Consider the following 19350-nt stretch of genomic DNA (forward strand, 5'->3'; position numbering starts at 1 on the left):
AATTATTTAATTTGGCTTCTTAATAGTACTCATCATTCATGGTCAAGGCTTGCTCGTTACAAAAATTAACGGCACTCATCAGTCATGGTCACAAAACACATATTGGTTTACTCTTGGTCTTGATGTAATAGCCACTTCTCTCCTAACAAGTGTGTATCAGACAATTGCTAAAGCTACAAGTACCCTACAGATGGCTTGGGTACACTCAATCCAAGTTCTTATCTACGCACAAGTCTTAAAATGCCATAGATTATATTACTCACTTGTAGTAATATGCTAGTCCAAGAAACTCCTATAGCTCATTTCTTGATATCATGTACTAATATTCAATTTTAGTGCTCTCATGACTAACAATTTCTCTTGATCATTCCGTTCACTTGTTCGATTCATTTTGTAGCAGGTCTCATCGTCCACTTGCTCTTGCTCATTCTGTTCACTTGTTCCACTCCCATTTTTCAAATTCAAATACATATTTGTCCATAAGCATGTGCATAAGCTCTTGAACGTTGTGGAAACATTGGCAACCTTTTTCTATCATACCTCAGTTGACTAGTGAGTGCTCTCAATGGATGCTTAAATTAGTGCTAGTATTGCAAAGATGCCCTCTCTCTTTCACTCTACTTGGTTTTCCTAACATTCTAAGGGTGCTTCATTGTGTTAAATCAAGCATTTGCTAAACTAGGTTTGTTGCAATCATTGATAGAATTGGAATATGCATACAAAGTGTAGAAAGAAAGAGTGAACAAAAGCAACTTCTATTTCTTCAAAAAGGCGGCTTGTAGCTCAATACAATAGCCATGGCTACAAAGGCGCGTGTGCAACAGATAATGCTGGTGCTCTCCCTCCCTCCCTCCCTCCCTCCCTCCCTCCCTCCCTCCCTCTCTCTCTCTCTCTCTCTCTCTCTCTCTCTCTCTCTCTCTCTCTCTCTCTCTCTCTCTCTCTCTCTCTCTCTCTCTCTCTCTCTCCTCTGCTTGGGCTCTAAACACTAGCCTCTATCCAAAATCTAAGCAACAAGCTAGCTATGCTAGCCATAATGAATGACAATCTAGCAATAGTGGAGCAAAAGTTGACCCATTTTAGTAAAGTTTAAAACTTAAACAAAAAGAGGAAATATTGGTCATTGGCTTTGATGTGCTTATAAAAAGAAAGAGGAAATTTAGTTGCTGATCCTTCTCATAACTAGTAATAGGACCTTGTAGCCAAATGACTACATTTGCATCCATAGTGGCAAGAATTTCTTGATAAATGGGATCCACTTCCCATCGTTCAGCATTGTTCTTGAGCATCTTAATATGCTCTTACCACAACTTGCATTCAAACTTGGTGTGATTGTCATCACACAAATAGCATTGAGTCTATGATGGGCCTTGATTTTTTCCCCATTTTTTCCTTTACTTTTATTAAAAATTGGATTTGCATGAATTGGATACAAAAGGGTCTAATACCCACAAGTGTGAGGTTATTGAGAAGAGGATACTCCTTCCTCCTCTTTGATAAAAATGATTTGGCCTATAAAGCCATGCACTAAGGTCTTTGGGCCTGGAGAAACCAACCTCTTTAAAACAAGACATCTTTTACTTTTTTGTATCCTGTACCAATGCCAAAAGTGTTTGGAAAGAAATTTAGATGCTAGTAGGGAAACCCATTAATTGAACAGCTATACGTTTTGGATATGAAAAGAAAGTCAAGCATGACATTTGGTTTTTCAAATAAGAGCTCATTTTTATGGTTCATCTAGTTCTATAGAAATAATTTACAATTCAATGGGTTCATTTGCCTAGCTCCATTGGCTTCTTTACAGAGATATAAGAGGTCCAAGGGATTTGAGACTAGGGGAGGCCCTTGGTTTTTGATGGATTTTTCATAGTCAGATAGTTAGATACCTTGAATGCCTAGTACTAGAGAGTGCGACACAAGCTTCTCTATTGGAGCTTGTCCAAACTCTCCTTAGAAAGTAGGGCCTTAGTAACCAATCAAGTCCTCCTACTTAAAGCATGGTACATAGCCTCTTGAGGAGGCTTTCACACAGATGCATGGGGTAGCTCAGGCACTTGGTGCATGACATCTTATGGGCAGGATCAGACTACACGAGAAACACTAGAGCCAGAATTTCATGGTAGAAAGTGATCATGCTTGAGGCACTAGGAGGCTTGGGCATCATAGACCTTAAGCCTAGGTGCAGAGACCTAGAATCTCTACTTCAATGAGGGATCCTCTAAAATACCCCACACATATGTGGCTAGTTACAGTAGTCTCACTAGTGGATTTTCTTTGAGGCCCTCTTATAGGGAAGGGATCCCCATTGATGAGGAGTCTTGACAAGTTTTGATAGTGGCTAGCAAGAGGACTCATTTGAGTGCACCCTCGCTACTGTAGGGAAGAATTTGAGCAACAACTGTGGGGGTTAAGGACCGTTGTGCCTTAACCCCGATTATGTAAAATTCTGCACCCACCAAAACACATATATATGGATGACATAGAAGATTAGGGTGTTCTGCAGCCAGCAAAACTTGTGTGGATCTCTCTTTTGTCTCTCCCTCTCTCTCACCTTCTTCCATTCTGCTTCCATTGTTGAGATCTCTCAACTAGTATGAGAGCGCGAGTGTTCTAGTTGAGCTCGGGTGTGAGCTTGCTGGAGCCCGAAGTTTGCTACCATGTAGCTCTGTGGGAGAAAGGAGAAGCTCTGTTAGGTGACTTTACCTACATCTTGGTGCACGGAAACCTTGCAGAAACCTTTCGGAAAGTTCTCTGAGTGGTTTTGGGGCAAAAAAATACATTTTTTAATGATTCCCCTATTCCTTTCAACGACGACTAAGAGTCTAGAATGACCTGTAGAGGAAACCATTGCCTGCTTTTGGTGTCCATTGCACTTTGAAAGTTTGAAACCCCTACATTCTTGAATTTGGGATCATTTCATTGGATTTTTGACTCACTGTCTTTGCTTTAACGTTTTTTTTCCAGTGTGTTGTAACTCAAGTTTCAAGCAACCATTCACAGATTTGTCAGTTTCAGTGGACTCAGGACTTCCTAAAACCTCTGTGTTGCTCATCATTCACATTCTAGTGATGTTTATAAACATATCTATTTGCATAAATGTTTTTTGGTCCGTGTGTTGGACCTGGTGATTGGGACCATAGTTTCCAACCATTTGTTCCATTACATTCCAGAGGCCCAAAAACCCCTACCTATTAGCTCTTGCATGATTCCATGGAGATTTGGAAAAGTTCCGTCTCTTTGAGACATTGAATCGTCTATTTCTCTATCAAAAATCCACTCAAAGGTTCAAACCTTTGATTTTTTTATTACAAGTCAATTGCAAGGGTTGACTCCCCATTTCCCATTCATCAGTTTTGGGATTTTGGAGTTCCAACAGCCAACAGAAGAGAGATATTTGCAAGCGTAATAAAATGAAACATGGAAAAGGTACCTTGATCCACAAATCAAGGGAAGAAAACATAGAGGCAAATTTTGTAAGTGCCTAATCCCATCCCTAATCATGTTTAGCATGAGATAAGCATTGTATTCCTTGACCTATTCAAGAGGCAACATCTAAATTATAGAAGATTTATCACAGTATTTCCATCATTATATTGTCATTATAATCCCATGATTAGCCTTAATCTACATCACACCATTATCATCATCATTATGCCTAACCATGCTTATCATCCATGATTATGCTAAACCCTCATATGCAATATGGTATCAAAGCACAAGAACATCTCTTAATCCATCATTATCCCATTAATCCCATTTTAAGCCATAATCCCCTTCTTATCTCCTTCTTCACCTTGTTTACTATGTACCCTCAGCCAAAAAAGTGGTTGGTCCACCCAACCCCTTCACCATTGCCATTCTTTTAGAGGTACCTTCACCAATTTAGTTGACAGCCTATAGCAAATCTTACAAGAGCACATTCCCATTTTCCCCAATCATTTTTTTTCTTCAATCAAGAATTACACCTTCTCACGACCAAATCAAGGCAATGGAGCTATCCTTGGAGATTTCCCACATGGCAAAGATGGTGATGAGGTCCATTAGAGTTAAAACATTGTCTTCCATCAAGTTTAGGCCTAGGGTACTCATAAAGTCAACTTGATATCATTCGCATGGTTGGACATGCTATTTTCTTGTTTTAAACCACATCTCATACATTAGTATAAAGAAATACACAAATTTGGCATGATCTTATCGCAGGTGGCTTTGTTCGATGGGTGTGATAATTTGCACAGGCTATAATCTTATTTATTTAAAGGGTTGTGTAAAGTGTCATGCCCATAGAACACCATTTGCCCTGTTGGGCATGCTTATTTTCTTGTTTCCCACCACGTACTCTCATACCTAAGTATCAAAAAACTTGCTCCCATCGTATGTGCTTTTTTCTGATGGGTATGATACTTTGAACACACCTTAATCTTATTTACTTTAATTCCTGTGCAAAATATCATACCCATCAAGCATCGTTTGCATCATTGGGCATGCTGATTTTTGTGTTTTCCATCACATCTCATACCTGAATATATCAAAAAATATGCATCTGCTTGCTCCCATCATATGTGTCTTTTTTCAATAGGTATGATACTTTGCACACGCCTTACTATTATTCAATTTATTGCCCGTGTAAATCTTCATGCCCATTTGATATCATTTGCATGGTTCGACATGCATATTTTCTTATTTTCCACCACGTCTCATAGCTTAGTATAAAAAATACGCACTTGCTTTCTCCCATCGTATGTGCTTGTTTTTTGATTGGTACGGTACTTTGAACATGCCTTAATCTAAGATTATCACAAAAGCAGGCCAAGCGCTTCAAAAACTTGGGTTCATCTAGGAATAGATACTTGATGTAATATACTGGAACCCATCTCTTTGAAGATTCATCAAGTGTATATGCAAAATCAGTGAATTTCACTTGCATATAGTGGATGATCTATGAAATCATCCTTGGCTCGCATATGTGTGCCTAGGACATCTAAAGTCCTATCAAACACAAAAAATAGCTCTTCCTTGTGACCTGCAAATGCAGTTCGCGAGATAAAATCATCAAACCTAGCTCTAGCTGAATCCATGGCAAATAGTGATGATGACTGATGGAGTAAGTTTTGAGGGTGGGAGTTTCTATGGCTCTCTGAAAGTGAAAGTGAGAATGTAACGTAAAAATGTCTCTTACCCCTTTATATATATCAAAACTTTTTGATTAGGCAATGATTAGTGTGCTAACTAAAGTTTGTGGTGATTGAAATCAATTTGGATCCATTTAGTCCACTTGTATTTGGTGGAGATTCTCAGTAACTTGGTTCTTACTCAAGCTCTTTTACATTAGACTCTAAGGTTGGGAAGCACACCTTTGGAATTTGGCTCCCCAATTATGTGTGAGTATTACTTCACATTTCCCAACAAACATACCATCATGTTTGGCATTTTGGATCCCCCATTGTGTGTGGCTATTACTTTCCCAACAAACATACCATATTACTTTCTTTGTCTCTTGTTGAGATTTTAGTTTCTCAATCTCTCTAGTCAACCAAGCTAGGTTATTATCTTCTTTCTAGATCTTTAGGGAAGTTATTGTCTTCTTGATGGACCTTGAGGTATTTTAACTCGTGCTTGAGTTGGTCTTCTTCCTTTTGTATCTTTTGTAGCTTTATAGAATCTAGCTCCATGCTCAACTCAGTCACTAGCTCATCTCGGCCTATCTAGGCCTTGTTGGCCTCCAATGCCTTGGTTTCAAAGAGTAATATAGCACTCTCTAGTTGAATAGCTAGTTCTTGGAACTAGTCCATAATATCTCTTAGCCTTAAGTTTCCTCTAATTTTTTGTTGACCGAAGCAATGTAGTGCCCTGGTGACCCACTAGTGCACACCCTGCACTCACCAAGGTGAGCCTGTAGCTTAGCCATGAGCACCTTGGACCACTGGTGGTTACTAGGATGGTGGGGCATTGAGCATATCTAACAGCATTTGCATGTTCAAAATGAGAAAATGTGCATGTTCCACTATACAAATGATGTCCAATCGTTATGAATCATTGTGAGTATAAGGTACTTAGTCATTAAAGGTATTTTCAAAATTTTTTAACAATGGATAACATATGTCTATGGTATAAGCATACCGATGCAAGACCCTAGGAATTAATCTTTTGAACCCATGATGACAAATTGAGGGACCAGTACCTCTTTGAATTCTAAACACCTTAGAGTTCATGAGTATACAAATAGACTAACCTAACCAATAATCACCACCTTGACTTTATTGAATTGGCAACAAGAATCGAAGGCATGGAACACCTTGGCAGATGGTGGAGAGATGGAAATTATTATAGCTTCATGGATCAAATACTGGTGTAGCCTTTCAATGTAAGAATTTTGAAGTTCTCCTTGAAGTGATTCTTGCCAAGACTTCTCCACCAATAAACTTTCAAATTTTGGAAATGGCATACCTTATGTTGCTTACCCCAAGTAATCATGGTCCCAAAAGAGATAGTGCTAGTATAGAGTGAAAATGGCTCTTCATTTCAGACTACTTCCAAATCGAGAAAAACATACATGAACAGTTACTGCCATGGATAATGATGTCCATGCCAAGCTCCTTATGAGTACTAAGAGTGGCTAAAAACCAAGGCAATAGTAGAAAATATTCATGCCCAATATTGACATAGCCAATAAATCTTGCCTTATTTGTGTTGGAAATGTGACCTATTTTCCAATCAAGATAGCTACATTTGTAGAGGAACAAAAAGAGGAAAATAAAATGAAAGTACCTTGCACCTCAGCTGCAAACTCCTTGTAAATTTCTTATCTTTTGTTCCTGGATACAATTCATGCTCATTTCTATTGAGGGTGTGCCCTATGCTATCGTGTATGTGTTCATCTCCATCTTAGTATACAAGTTAATCCATCAAATGGCATCCACAAGCAATGCTTCAACACATTCGATTGGCCAATCACCTAGCTACAATTCATGCTCATTTCTGCTGAGGGTGTGCCCTATTCTGTCGTGTACATGTTCATCTCCATCTTAGTTTCCAAGTTAAACCCTCCAATGGTATTCTTATCTTCTGTACCTAGCTATGGCATCCACAAGCAATGCTTCAATAGATTTTGACTGGCCAATTACCTTTGTTTCTTTCTCAACATGATGTGCTAGGGTCAATTCCATCATCTCTTTTAAGTCATTTGTAGAGGTTTCAATACCAACAAAGTCTTCACTACAATTGTAACCTATGAATGCCTCCATAAATAATATTCTACACGTCTTTGAGTGCTTGCCAAACCCATCATCCCCTCCAAGCCAACAACTACATTCAAAAACAATTCTTATGTGCTTTTAGGCTGACATACAACATAATGTCTCATTCGATGGTCTTGTAGCTTCAAATTCTCATTCTCAAAACCAATCGTTGGAGCAATGTTGGGAGATGGGAGCTCGGCAATAGTATTTCTATGGATGACCCCCTCCCCTCCCTCCCCTTCCCTTCCCTTGCCCTCCCCCTCCCTCTCCCTTCTCCCCTTCCCTTCCTCTCCCCCTCCCCTTCCCTTCCCTCTCCCCCTCCCCTCCCTTCCCCTCTTCCCTTCCCTCTCCCCCTCCCCTCACCCCCCCCTTCCCTTCCCTTCCCGCTCCCCTCCCCTTCTTTCCCCCCTCTACTCCCCTCCCCTCCCTCCCCCCCCCCTCCCTTTCCTCGCCAACCTGGCCATGCACCGTTCCTCACCTTTTGCTCCCCTCACTTCATTCCATCACTTCCTTTTTTTCCCTACTCGCCCACAACCATGGCCGCTAGTTTTAAATGTATTTTTTCAAACCAAAAAATAAACAAATCCTTGCGTTGAGCTCACATTATAATCAACCTTACTTTCCTACCCCCTTCGCAGATTATATATAAGGCAGCCCATGAAACTTTGCAAATACCTTTATCATGCTTAAATCCTTAATCTGACACTCTATACCATATACCCTAAATGTCAACCTTTAAACCCTAAGCCCTAAGCCTTATACCCTATACCCTATACCCTAAATCCTAAATCCTAAACCCTAAACCCTATGCCCTATTCCTTAAATGCTATATCCTACACCCTATACCCTAGACCCTATTCCCTTACATTTTAATCCTTGAACCCTAAACAAGATTTTGTTAACAAATCCCAATGCAAAAATGTGTGTGAATGGAGGGATGTCATAATCATTCTCTTTGAAAAGTTTTATAAGGTAGGACTGTACTATAGCTACATTGCTATTTGCTATAGCTACACATGCCCCCTTGGTTGGCTCATTCACTAGTAGGTTGATGAAGGAAAACTTAAGGGGGTCGAGCGACAAGGAGATGCTTGGTACATCAACAATTTGATGATGAAACAAATTTTAACTCCAAGAAGACATTGAGTGTACTCTTGCTTGTCTTGAAACCTTTTCCCTAGCCTCAGGCTCTTTGATCAACCACTCTAAAATAGGGCACTGCACATTATTCTTGGATTTTTATAGTACAGTTTTATTTAAAAAATGGATGCACTTTTTGCTTTAGAAATGTTTGGGAATATTTCAAATGTTAAAAATGTGTTTTTTGAACCGATCAAACTGTACCAATTGATCGGGTACACATCACATGGTATTTTATTTCACCACACAAAGTCATTAAAAAACATTGCACAGTGTTTTATTTTACCATGATGTGTCATAGAAAACACCAGGCAGCATACGGTGCTCGGTATCACCATGTAGTATTGATTTTACACACGCTGACTGGACATGTAGTGGGCTAGGATTTGAGTTCCCACATCCCGTGGGGTAAGAAGAGATATCACACAGTGTTTCTGGGCTGGGTCTATAAAGAGGGCTGATCCCCCATTTCCCTCATGTTTCGGCCGGTCAAATTCACCTTCCCTTGAGTGATGAGTTTTAGGTAGAAATAAGATCATAGTTGGGTGATGGCTGGCTCGGCCGACCAGAGTCATCTCGCTTTGGTCTAGTATTATATACATATATATGTTGATAATTTTATATAGGTGTTAGTACAGCTGGATGTTTTTCAGGTGATGGCTTGCTTCGATTGGCCCAATTCATCTCATTGACAACCTTCCCAACTAGATATGTGATCGCAAACACTTGATCTAGATCATCTTGGTTTTATGATGTTGTTATATGTTTTCTATTTGATTGTCTCTCCCCCTTTGATAGGGTCTTATTGACTAGTTTATGATGTATGGATATACATTTTGGATGCTTTGATTTAGTCTCTTACGTATGTAGACTATTAGGAGTTTTATGTTTCATGCTGTGAGTGCTCAATTTTATTTTTTTTCTATACGACAATTGTGTTGTGTGTTTTTTATTTAGTCTTGTACATATGTAGACTATTAGAAATTTTATGTTTCATGTTGTGAGTGCTCACTTATTTTTGTATGACAATTGTGTTGTGTGTTTTTGTATGTACAATTTAATTATCATTGTCATCGTAGAATGGCAATTTGAGTGCTTACATAATGGTGGAGGAGTGGATTGGAAATAAGATCATAGTTGGGTGATGGGCTTGGCTGATCAGAGTCATCTCGCTTTGGTCTAGTATTATATACATATATATGTTGACAATTGTATATAGGTGTTAGTACAATCGGATGTTTTTCAGGTCATGTCTTGCTTCGATTGGCCCAATTCATCTCATTGACAACCTTCCCAACCAGATGTGTGATCACAAACACTTGATCTAGATCATCTTGGTTTTGTAATGCTATTGTATGTTTTCTATTTGATTGTCTCTCCCCCTTTGATAGGGTCTTATTGACTAGTTTACAATGTATGCATATACATTTTGCATGCTTTGATTTAGTCTCTTACATATGTAGACTATTAGGATTTTTATGTTTCATGTTGTGAGTGCTCAATTTTATTTTTTTCTAAACGACAATTGTGCTGTGTGTTTTTTATTTAGTCCTGTACATATGTAGACTATTAGGAATTTTATGTTTCATGTTGTGAGTGCTCACTTATTTCTGTATGACAATTGTGTTGTGTGTTTTTGCATGTATAATTTAATTATCATTGTCATCGTAGAATGGCAATTTGAGTGCTTACATAATGTTTGTTGTGTGGATTAGATCATTGCCGCCCCTTTCCTCATGGCAGCCACCCAAGCGCGCACACACACACACACACAAGGAGAGAGAGGGAGAGCTTGAAATTTCATATTCAAATGTGTGTCTGCTAGGTGTGTATCCGACATGTTCTAGGATTGAGTGACAAGCATATTAGAGTTATTCCAACCACCAAATATTTGCTAGACAAAATGTCACCCATGGAGAAATAGAGGAGTCTGAGGTGAAAGACATATTGAAAACCAGCAAACTACACCCTCGAGGAAAAAAGGTTTTCAATATGTCTGAGGTGGAGGAGTGGATTGGAAGGGTATATAGGGTGAAGGTTGAGGGTGTGCCAAGTTTCAAACCAACCATGTCTTATGCTGGTAAAAAATTGAAATACGATATTGCACATGTGCATGCATCGCTCTGCTGAAGACAGTAGAGCTAGCCATGATTATGATGCACAGAGTCGTATGCCAAGCATAGGTTACACACATGACAAGGAGCTTTGTTTAATTAATCCCTTCTTTAATGGAGGTAGTATCCATGACATGTTCATGTGTCTACCTCCTAAGTACGGCACTTATATCAAGTAGGTACATCAATACTCTCCTCATGAAGAATCTTGCAACAAATGGATCCGTCACCACTGACTAAGGTGAAATCACCGCTGACTAAGGTCAAAGTGCTTTCTAGATTTGCACTGCTATTGTTAGTTTAAAAGTGCATGCGTGAGGATTTAGACACATAGTTTAAAAGCCTACAACTATATGTTAGATTTCACAACAAATGGTAGATTGGTCAGGTGGGAATTATTGATTGGGGGAAGAGTCTACACTAACTAAGAGAAATTATGAGCAAGATGAGGCACTTGCTCCCCTAATAAGATTTCCTTGGTTTGCACCAGAGTTATTGCAAGGAAATATGCAAAACCCCAACAAAAAGACACATGCTCAGAAATGTCAGATTGCTCTACTGTGGGTTGGCTGTTTGGTGAAGTGGTACACTTCCTTGTGGGTACACAAAAGCTTTCAACGACAAGCAATACATGTAAGGGAATGTGCTCAAGCTCTTGGTGATTGTAGAAATGGTCTATGCAAGGCTCAACCTACCCAAAAGGATGACAATGGACATTGTCTTGACAAAATGGCATGCGCACCATGTTGATCAAACCATCACAATGCAACCAATATATGAGATGAAGACATGCTTATAAAATTTCTCATTTGTACACCACATCATGTGCCAATGTACATGTTTTGAAAAGTTTTGTATTAAAAAAAAGATGTATATTTTATAAACTCTTCAAGTATTTACAAAGAGCTGTATATTTTATAAACTCTTCAAGTTGTACACGCTTCGAATAGTTTTATATCTAGCGAGCACTATTTATTATATGGGTCAAACATTAATGAATGTTTCATTTTTTCCCATAATTGTAGACATATTTCAGTCATTATTTGTATGAATAATATCATGAGACAATTTTGTGTGACTAATGTTACAAACTTTATACGATGTCTTTTACATTAGGTTTTTTATTACATTCTCGTGACAATGGCATGATCCTTTCATCCACACAAGCTGAGTACAAGAAACAAGACCCATGCACATGCAACAAACAACCATGAAGTTTTTAATGGATGTAGTTGACAGTACCTTGCAACCATCTAGGAGAGAAGAGGAAAAGGAAATTGCCATTGCCAGCCCCTTCCATTACCCTCATGGTTGGAAGTATGATTCTCACGACATTGACATCATCCTCATGACCATCCACACAAGCTAAGCTTGAGGCACAAGACCCATGCCTCATGGCCGAAAGTATTATCACATCAACACCGTTGTCTCCAACCAAGAGATTGACGTTGTATGGGAGTAGAGATGCATCAACCTTTGCACTAACAGTGCTATGAAGGAGAATGCATCCGTTATGTTGGAGCTCTTGTATATAAAGAAACCTCATAGTGGGTGCATTCCTTTATATTTTGCTGATGTTATATGCAAAATTCGTGCTGGGCCATCCTATGAGCTTTGCTTCCTATCCTCGAATACTCGAGTAGCTACATTTGACAGGAGATGACCATTGCCTTGCAAACATCGGGAGTCGATCTTCCGGTGACACAATTTGAAATTCAAATATCTTCATGTCAAATCTTTTGCATTTTTTCAAACAATTTAAGTGCAGCACTTGCTTCAAGATTTAGGGCACGTTCTTATGAGAATTTTTATACCGTGTAGTCTCCATGAGCTATGATGACCTTTTCATGACCATCAAAGAGGAGGTAGGAGTAGAAGAGGACCAAGGACTATGCCCAGGAGGAGGAGATATTACCATTCCTCCCATGATGGTTTGAGATACAATTCTAGAGCATTGATGGGTGCTAGAAGAGAACGAGCGGCTTGTAAATGACACAATTACATGTGTTGTTGTCCCAAACTGGCCAAAGGCTAGATATAGACAATGCCTATGCAGAGCATTGTTGGCACGAGATGCACAAGCCACTCTTCATCACATCGAGCATGGAGGCATCATCTCTTCAATAGATGCAATGTTTGTGGGTGTCACCATGCATAAGCCGTCCATCATTCCAGCACCAATTACGTTTATTGACAATGGGCCATGCTATCCTATCTGCCAAGATCTTTTCAATATAGCTACAAGCTACTATGCCCTACCTTGCAACCATCTCTTTCACCTAGCCTACCTCATCAATACTTTGAAGGTTAGAAGTGCATGTGCGACATGCAAAGGTCAAGTGGCCCGTCAACTGTACAACGTTCTTGGCATTGAAGCTACCTATTCTCCTAATCCAAGGCTACGTAGACTTTACTTTGCAAACTTTGCAAACTATGAATGTCAAGAATGCAATTTGCGGTGGTGACTTGTAGTGTAATGATGTATCATGTAATCATGTTGAAAACAAGTTTGCTTGCAAATATTTTAATCAATACTCTTTAAATGTTTGAATATTTAAACCAATTGTGTTGAAATTTTGTTTTAAATATTCACCATTCTTTAAATGTTAAAACACTTAATCAAAGTGTATGAGAACTCTTTTTTATTAAGTTCAACAACATTTTTTAATAGAGTTGTTACAATGGCACTCCTTGCAATCACCTTGATTGTGACCATCATGCTCCTCATGTCTCTCTTCATGTGCAGATGTTGGAAAGTTATGTACAAGCATGGCATCTCTATAGGTTGTGGACCCCAAGCAAATCGTCAAACCCAACTGGCACTTGTCTTCCATCGTCACTAAATTACTTTCATAACCAATTCTTTAGTTGGCTCCACCTCTTTTTTTTAATGTACCAATGCCATAAGTTGGCATATTTATTTTCCATGATGCCTATTTGTTGCATAGATGCTTGCAGATAATTGTGACGTCTTTGAATTTTCAAATTAAAGAGTACTTGTCGAATTTGAATGTTATTACATGAAACATTGAATGTAAATGCCAATTGAACACCATGTTTTTATGTGAATCACAAAATGGTTGCAACAACAATCCATCAATCTTATAATAGAAAATGGTTGGAGGTAGGGTTCTTTACAATTTAAAAATACAGAAGATAATTCCCAATGGCTTGTCTCATACATGGGTCTCTCAACCTTGCCTCTTATGGTTACTACTGAGACTAGAGCACAAAATGGTTGCAACTATTATAGCTCTTGCTCCCTTGCACTTTGCAATGCCTTTCCATCACCCAAGAATTGCAAACTCATTCTTTTTCCAACTCCATTGCAATGCCTTTCCATCCATCGCCCAAGAAATGCAAGCTCATTCTTTTGCCAACTCCATTGTACTGTTTACGCAGATGTTACATCTCCACCACTTGCCGACTATCATCGTTACATAATATTCCACCTTTACAATAGCTACAATCCATGGCATATGCCATGTTGTTGTGTTAATATCTATGCCAAAATCTCCCCTCAAGATGGTAGCCACTCTCTCAATGCCTTGCCCTTTACACATGGTGATTATGCCCCACTCATTGCCCGAGACGTGCCACAACATTCTTGCACGTGATCCTCTGTTCTCTTCATGGTGGAAAATGTTACATCTTGCACTTGATCCTCTTCATGGTGGAAAATATTACATCTTCATTGATTCCCAATTAGCGTGGTAATGTAGTCCCATGTCTTTGCTGGAATTCGAGTCCTCTTTGGAGCCATGCTGCATTGGACATCAAACTAGGAAAAGAAACAAAATTGCTTAAACATATTTCATAATCGTTGAATCAAATGTTGAGCTTCTATATTCACAACATATTTTGATAATCATTGAAACCAATGCTAACCTTCCATAATTGCAACATATTTTAGTAATCAATGCAACAAAATCCACATGTAAGCTTACTAGACCTCAAGAGAGAGAGAGATATCACCAAATTGTCTCCCCCCCCCCCTTTATGTGAATGGATGATCATGAACGTGTTAATCTACCTATTAACATAGGTGTGCGATGGCACAATTGCCTTGCCCCATGTTCCTCTCTCTCTCTCTCTCTCTCTCTCTCTCTCTCTCTCTTTCAAGTAAGCATTTTTTTTCTGTACCATGATCATTCGCATCATCATGCTTTGCTAGCGAATGTTGGTAGTTCACATACACTAGTCTAGTAGCTAGTGTTACTCACATAAACACTTCTATGCATGTTTGTTTTCACTTCAAATTTTATGAGTCATAAACATACTTTCGGGTTGTAAAAATTGAAAAATAGTGACATAATTTTTGTTAATGCAACAAAACATTGGAGTTTGAAATTTGAATACTATTCAAAGTATGATGACATTGTACATCACATGGTGGCATCACCCTCGGTGTCGCTAGAACTTACTTTAGCTTACACTTCCTAATTGATAGGAACATCATGCAAGGGACACGGGAGATCACAATGTATTGACTTTGTCATATCTCCATCACTACGCTCTCCCTTAACATCATCCAATACTCTGATCACTCCAATTTTGTTCTCACTGAAGGAATTGCTACTAGGCTGTGATGTGCGTGTGTGTGTGTGTATGTTTGTATATATACCTAGATGAATCCAAGAAAATTCCCAAACTCATCCTCTAAAAACACAACATAGTGCGGTTTTAATCTCACGATAGTCACTCATAAGATTCAAAACCATAAACTCCATCTCGCATAGCAAGGACTAGCTACCATGACATCCCCACTGACGTCATCAGCGCCCAACAGTGTGTATATATGTATATATATATATGTATGTATGTACACACACACACATATGTGTGTGTGTGTGTGAGGTGTTGATGTCCCACACTCTTCCCACAATCTCCTTGCAGCTCTTTTGCTAGGTCTTTTATTCTTGGATATGCAAATAATCCTTCCCTATTTTGAAAGGTGGATAATACCCTGATGAGAGTAGCATATTCAGCATTATCTTCAAAGAATTGTCCCAAGAGGTCATGCCAAGGCTTTACTTACATAAGCACTAACAAGAATTTTTTTTCTCTAGACTCTAAGCTAACCTAGTTTCTAAAGTGGGAACCCACTAGCATATTTTTGATACAAGTATGAAGTCATGGGCCAAAAATTGCAACATATGCAACATCACTATTTTTATTTTTTTGCACTTAATAGTATATGGAAAGCATGGACTATAAACCTATATATACTACAATCTATCAATTGTAATTTGTTACTGTCTACAAGTGTGGCACTATAATTTTGCGAGTTGCTACGAGCAATTTCGAGATTCACTACCAGCTAGACTTTGAACGACGTACTATCGGCCAATGTAAGCGAGCCAAAGTTCAAAGTATTCAAAGTCAAGTATTCTGTCTACACTCTTGAGTCCTACTTTATAATTTACTACTCATAACAACTCACACGTGGAGAAAATTTTATGTTATGCTTGGCCAGCATTTACTTAGTTAAAACCTCATCTAAACCTCTCTTCTCGTCTTCTCTCTTCCTCTCTTGTGAACTACTGCTATTGCTTCTATCACGAGAGCCATCGCTGGCATCCTCCAAGCCCCCAAGAGGCTTCGCCTGCTTCAACGCCATCCCAGCTTCACCACTGCCTTCACCAACACCTCTCAGGGGGACCTCAAAACTGTTGCCGATCACCCATCACCCAACATTGCTCCAACGATTGGTTTTGAGACTGAAAATTTTAAGCTGGACAACCGTCGAATCAGACATTCCGATGGACGCCAGCTTAAAAGCGCAGAATAATTGTTTTCAGATCCAGTTGCTGGCTTGGAGGGGATGACGGTGCCGGCAAGGACTCAAAGAAGCGCAGAAGAATTGTTTATGGAGGCAGTCGCAGGTTACGATTGTAGTGAAGTCTTTGTTGGTAGTGAATCCTCTGCGAATGTCTTAAAGGAGACAACGGAATTGACCCCAGTTGAGAAAGAAACGAAGGCGATTGGCCACTCGGAATGTGCTGAAGCGTTGCTTGTGGACGCCATTGGAGGGTTTAAATTGGAAAATAAGACCGAGATAAACACGAACGCGACAGAAAAGGGCACGCCCACAACCGAAACGAACATAAATTGTAGCCAGGAACAAAAGATGTTAGACAAGGCAGCCGCACTTGCAAAGCTCAATTTGAAAATTTGCGAGGAGGCTGTTGCCGAGGCGCAAGGTACTTCCATTTTATTTGCCTCTTTTGTTCCTCTGCAAATGTAGATGTCTTTACTGGCAAATAGGTCGCATTTCCAACACGAATAAGTAAAGAGTTATTGGCTGTGTCAATGCTGGACATGAACAGTTTCTACCAGTGCCTTCGTTTTCAGTCACTCTCAGCGTACTCGTAAACAACTTGGCATGGACATTATTATGCATGGCAGTAGTCTCAAATGAAGAGCCATTGTCACTATATACTGGCACTAACTCTTTGGGATCCCGATTACTTTGGATAAGCAGCAAAGGGTCTACCATTTCCAAAATTTGAAAGTTTACTGGTGGAGAAGACGTGGCAAGAAGCGCTTCAAGGAGAACTTTAAAAGCCTTACATGGAAAGGCTACACCAGTATTAAAGCCAGGAAGCTGGAAGGATTTCCATTTCTCCACCACCTGCCAAAGTATTCCATGCCTTCAATTCTTGCCCATTAGATAAAGTCAAGGTGGTGATTATTGGTCAGGTTAGTCCATCTATATACTCATGACGTCTGAGGTGTTTAGAAAGTCAAAGAGGTACTGCTCCCTCAAGTTTTTCATAATGGGTTCGAAAGGTCATGACGTCTGAGGTGTTTAGAAAGTCAAAGAGGTACTGTTCCCTCAAGTTTTTCATCATGGGTTCGAAAGGTCGTTCCTAGGGTCTCTTTCTAAGCTTACATGAAACCCAAAAATGTGCATTTGTGATCACAGGATCCATATCATGGGCCAGGTCAAGCCACCGGCCTTTCTTTTTCTGTTCAGGAGGGAATTAAGTTTCCGTTAACTCTCGTGAATATCTTCAAGGAGATTCAGAGTGACCTGGGATGTTTGGCTCCATTACATGGAAATCTGGAGAAATGGGCACATCAGGTGTGTTGTTTTGCTTGGTTTTCCGTAATTGCATTATTTGGCTGCCATTTTCTTGCTACTTTCTTTTTATCCGGGAGGGGGTGGATTTCTGTGCTTGCACATATGGATGAATAACCATGTGTCTTGGGAGGTATGTTGCTAGTACGTATTTCTTATTTATCATTGCCTTTGAACAGGGAGTGCTTTTGTTGAATACTGTCCTTACAGGTAAAGAGCCCATGTTTTATTATTTCTAATTTAAGATAAGATGGATAAATCTGTCTGAAACGTTGGGATCTTTGTCTGGTCGGATTAGGCATGGAATCATTTGCTCTCGTACAGGTTTACTTTTTTAGCCTGAGCATAATTTTATGATCGGATATATATGCTTTGATCTGCAGTACGTGAACGTTATGCAAATTCGCATGCCCAAAAAGGCTGGGAGCTATTTACTGATGCTGCCATTCAAGCAATATCACAGCAAAGATCCGGGGTTGTTTTTCTTTTGTGGGGGAAGCTAGCCCAAGAGAAAACAAGGTGCTTTTTTTGTGGATTGGTTTTGCGAATTTGCCTCCCAGCCCCCCTTCTTTGACTCTGCCCTTGTTCTACAGAATCCCCACCTTCCTTTCGAAAGCGCTCATCATATTTTGAAGGCTGTGCATCCTTCAGGCATCTCAGCCTACAAAGGCTTTTTTAACTGCAGGTTTCTGTCTAAACATTAAAATTGAGCTTTCCCCCCTCTTTTCGGGCAACGAAGCTTTTCCCCAATTGTTGGTTCACTATCAAGGTTTTGTATGTAAAGCTACGTAGGGAACTTTTGGCCTAATTGAATCTGTTATGGGCAGGCATTTTTCGAAAACAAACAAGATTTTGGAAGATCAAGGATTATGTCCAATCGATTGGCAACTGTGACGTGTGTGCCAATTTGTGCAGCTATCTTTACTGCACTTTTTTGCTCAGAAATGCTCGTTTGAGACTACAATGAAATACCTGTCCTCACATCCAGTTGTTACTTGGATGAAATGAACGTGGACTGCTTGTTGACTCCTTTCCGCTGAATCGGCTCTTCACCTTCGGAGTCCTGTCAGGAACTTACAAAGCTTTGTATAAATGGATGCTCATGTGTCAGTGGGTATGTGGATATGTTCATAAGAACTTTATATGTGTGAGAACATATGTTTGTACTTGGTCTACAGCCATACTTGGGCACTGATGATATTGGTGGGGATGTCATAGTAGCTGGTCACTGCTATGTGTGATGGAGTTCATGGTTTTCAACCTCGTGATGAGAATAACACTGCACTATTTTTTAGAAGATGAGTTTGGGCATGATCCTGGATTCATCTAGATTTATATCTGTAACAACCTGCACACCTTGAACACTTTTTTAAAAAGAAAATTCTATGGTAGGCAACTTTCAATACAGTAAAGTTTATAATATCAAAGCAACTTGTGCTGCTTTGCTTGGACAGAGGGTGAATGTTGGATTTCAGTGGCAAAGTACTTTTCATTGCATATTAAGAATATGTTGACTCTATTTGATGCCTGCTGTTATAAGGAGCATTGGCTTTGAGCATTCATTAGACTTCTGGGACAAAAAGGTACTGCGTTCTGCTGATTTAAGAAGCATTATCAACAATGAATCATTTTATATCTTGTCCTGGTGCAGTATGTCTCAACTTAGACAATCTTTGTTCCAGGAGTCCTTTCACATCTGAATCAAGGAGATTGCCAGGTACAACTCACCACTTCTATCGGGACTTCAAATAGTGGTACTTTGGTTTTCAGGAAAGAAAAC

The 19350-nt window shown here is 39.5% G+C and overlaps 1 pseudogene across 1 annotated transcript; it reads left to right on the forward strand.

Annotated features, from left to right (window-relative positions):
- Positions 1 to 16028: 16028 nt before the first annotated feature.
- Positions 16029 to 19128, forward strand: LOC147885051 (uncharacterized; annotated as a pseudogene). The gene is made up of 7 exons (XR_015543558.1): positions 16029 to 16689; positions 16971 to 17188; positions 17415 to 17573; positions 17750 to 17780; positions 17954 to 18089; positions 18187 to 18255; positions 18398 to 19128. The product of XR_015543558.1 is annotated as an uncharacterized LOC147885051 (transcript).
- Positions 19129 to 19350: the final 222 nt, after the last annotated feature.

This window comes from Dipteris shenzhenensis, chromosome 26, assembly GCF_047967505.1.
Source record: "Dipteris shenzhenensis isolate YYH24624 ecotype China chromosome 26, Dip_SZ_1.0, whole genome shotgun sequence".
NCBI lineage: Eukaryota > Viridiplantae > Streptophyta > Polypodiopsida > Gleicheniales > Dipteridaceae > Dipteris > Dipteris shenzhenensis.